At 41.9% G+C, this 3,795-nt stretch overlaps 1 pseudogene; it reads left to right on the top strand.

Annotated features, from left to right (window-relative positions):
• The window catches only part of LOC119424105, a 24,412-nt pseudogene that overhangs the window by 7,791 nt on the left and 12,826 nt on the right, over positions 1 to 3,795 (top strand).

Genomic DNA, 3,795 nt, shown 5'->3' with positions numbered 1-3,795 from the left:
TATATATATATATATATATATATACACAAACATATGTGTATATATATATATATATATGTGTGTGTGTGTGTGTGTGTGTATTAGGGCTTTAACAGACTACTCAATAATCTACACATCGATTCCTAGGACATCTAACAAGGTTTTTGTAAGGTTTCTAGTAACACCCAGATAAATACTGACCAAAAGCAAACAGACTTCAAGACCCGGGAAAGTTAAACAGTGTTTATGTCACAATCCCCAAAGTTGAGACCCATTTGCAGGCAGGCGAGCGAGGCAGGAGTTTAAATAAAAATAATTTATTTAAACAACAAAACAAAATGCTGTCGATGCAGCAAAACTTACTCTGGCAAAACAGGATCAAGAACAAGACTGAACAGGACATCAGAGTACACAGGCGGAGCAAATCATCAGGTGGACAAAAACAGACAGGACAGAGGAGGACTGAGATGTCTGAATACAGAACAATGACCGGACGAGGAGTGGAGGAGAGAAAGGCTTTTTATAAGACAGAGGGAGAGTGAGTAATGACAGCACCTGGGCAGGTGGCTGATGAGGGACAGGTGTGAATGATAAAGACTGAGGAGTGGAGAGGCAGACTGAGGAGCGAGTGGAAAACAACAGAATCATATATATAGGAACAGAAATCACACAAAGAGCAGAACAACAAAAGTACAAAAAGCAGAGTGGGGAACACAAATAAATATAAAGAAAACAGACAGGGACAGAACCTGTCAGTTTATTTACAAAAGTGAATCAATGACATTGGTGAAGGTAACTATCCAGGGAGAGGCTGGAACCCTGAAGAGCAAGGAGCAAAGTTAAAGCAGGCAAGGAGAAATCTCAAGGGCAGTATAATGTCCAGAGAAGTAGTAATTACTGTAGAAAAGGGAGGTCAGTCAGTGAATGTGCAAAAGGTTTCCAGGAGATTCTGTGTATGTGAGCAGGTGGTGGAAGGCAAGGAGCAGCTTGAGATGATTCCAGGAAGGGTCGAGAGTAATTACCATGAGATCCAGGACGCAGGTGGAACACAGAAGTCAGAGCTGTATCATGAGCACAAAGATTAATAATTTTAAAGCACAAAGAGCAAATGTTCAGGCCAGGAGCTTACTACCAAAGGCAGACAATGCAACAGCGTAGAATGAAGTCCTCAGCTGGTATTTATACTTCTGCTGCTCATTATTCCTCAATGGATCTCAGGTGTGTTTCTGTTGGCGCCCTCTGATGGAGAAGAACTGTGGAGAAAAAGGCTGGAAATCCCACAGTTTTAAATTTCACGTCGAGTATTCGTAGTGACGTCATTACGTCGCAGTTACGTCATTGCGTCACGTGATTCGCACCGAGCGCAGGCTAGCTAGTATGAGTTACAAAATGGATTCCTCCATGCAGACAGATGGCCCGGATCAGGCCCAGTCTTGGCAAAAAGGTAAAAATGCATCGATAGTGTGGAAATATTTAACTAAAAATTAATCCTCCGATTCAACTACCATATGCAAACTCTGCAAAGCTGTGCTGAAGTACAACAATAGTACAACCTCAATGCATAATCATTTGACAAAGCATCCACTAATGCTAACTCAAGCACAACTTGCAAGCTCCACTCAACGGTCAGTTGCCTCGTTTATGAAACGCCCAGCTGTATCTGGACAACGGCGGCAGCAAATCAACAATTTGCTGGTGAAATTCATTGTTAAAGACATGAGACCATTAGTTGCTGTCCACAGAGAAAGTTTCAGAGATTTGCTACAGTTTTTTTTAACCTGGCTACAATGTTCCGTCTTACAACACTCTGTGGAGCACTATTAAACACCAGTATGATATCCTCCATGAAAGGATTGCTAATGAAATGAAAGATCAGAGTGTGGCACTAACAACAGATCTGTGGACATCCTCCACTATGGATCCATATATAACAGCAACCGCTCATTACATCACTGAGTCATGGGAGCTGAAGGCCCGCGTGCTGTGTACATCTGCTATGGTAGAAAGTCAAGTCAAGTCAACTTTATTTATAGAGCACATTTAAAACAGAACCTGTTATCAAAGTGCTTAACAACAACAACAATCAATGAGTAAAGTAAAGAGAAAAATATATAAACATATATATACAATACACTACAATTCGGATGGGTCAAACATAAAATGGCATCTCATGTCACTGATTAAACAATCCTCACAGTTATCTTGGTCACACAACACATAATTCAACTCGAAAAAGAAAATAATCCGTTGTAATTAAATAATTAATATTCTTTGTGCTTGAACTAGCTTTAAGAATAATTAATTAGTAGCGAAGCTACAGCAAAGCTGTCCCTACATTCACTACATATTATAATAACTGAAGAATTTAAAAAAGCATTTAAAACATAGGGTCACAGATTAAAAAAACACTAGATAAATTTACACAGTATGAAATGCCTGAGAGAACAAATGTGTTTTAAGCAGGGATTTGAAGTGAGGAAGGGAGGTGGTCTGCCTGATGTTGGGGGGCAGGTTGTTCCAGAGTTTGGGGCCCATGACTGAAAATGTCCGATCTCCTCTGAGCTTCAGTCTTGTTTTTGGAACAGCCAAAAGTAGCTGATCGGATGATCTCAGGGCCCGAGAGGGAATGTAAGGTTCCAGAAGCTCAGAAAGGTAAAGGGGTGCAAGGCCATTTAGGCATTTGAAGGTCAACAGAATAATTTTAAAAACTATCCTCGTACGAACAGGGAGCCAGTGAAGGAAGGACAGAACTGGTGTAATATGTTCAGACCTACGAGTTCCGGTTAAAAGCCGAGCAGCAGCATTCTGGACAAGCTGAAGACGTGAGATGGAGGCCTGGCTGATCCCAGCATACAGTGCGTTGCAATAGTCCAATCGGGTCGTGACAAAGGCGTGGACTAGTTTTTCAAGGTTGGGTCTGGACAACACTGGCTTGAGCTTAGCTACCTGTCTGAGTTGGAAGAAGCTTTTCTGCAGAACAGAGTTGATTTGTTTGTCAAACTTGAAGTCAGTCTAAAACCATCCCGAGATTTTTACCAGACTGCTTCAGATATGGCTGAAGAGGGTCCAGGTTGACAGGATCAGTGGCGGCAGTTGAGCTGGGGCTAAAAACAATGACTTCAGTCTTCTCATTGTTAAAACTTAAGAAATTTGAAGCCATCCAGGCCTTAATGTTGTCCAGACATTTTAACAGAGTGTGAATGGAGCAAACACTTGCTGGTTTCACAGGTAGGTAGATCTGGCAGTCATCAGCATAGCAATGGAATGAAAGACCATGTTTCCTCAGGATGGACCCCAGTGGAAGCAAATAAAGTGAGAACAGAAGGGGTCCAAGAATTGAACCCTGTGAGACCCCACAAGAAAGAGGTAATGAGGCGGATATATTATTCCTAACCTTGACACAGAAACTCCTGCCACTCAGGTATGAGCGGAACCATTCTAATGCAGCACCTGTGATCCCAACCCACTGTTCCAGCCGTGATATAAGGATACTGTGGTCAACAGTATCAAAAGCAGCAGTAAGGTCCAGGAGCACAAGTACCACAAATTGACCAGAATCGTTTGATATCATAATGTCGTTACAAACCCTTACTAATGCTACAAAAAAGGTTGAATCATGTCATCTGGACTTCGTTTTTTTGTTAAAAAGAAACGTTTCGCCCCTCATCCAAGAGGCTTCGTCAGTCTGAGGCCTAGCCATCTGGTATTACCCAGAAGCCACCCTGACTCTTGTGTTTCAAGCCTGCCTCAGATACCCCTGAAGTCTGGCCTTTTCACTAATGGTTTCAAAAACACAAAGTTTGTTTTCTCAGTCAT

This window comes from Nematolebias whitei, chromosome 17 (assembly GCF_014905685.2).
Source record: "Nematolebias whitei isolate Nwh7 chromosome 17, NemWhi1, whole genome shotgun sequence".
Classification (NCBI taxonomy): domain Eukaryota; kingdom Metazoa; phylum Chordata; class Actinopteri; order Cyprinodontiformes; family Rivulidae; genus Nematolebias; species Nematolebias whitei.
Note: the sequence above shows the minus strand (reverse complement) of the source record. Positions and strands in the feature narration are given on the sequence as shown.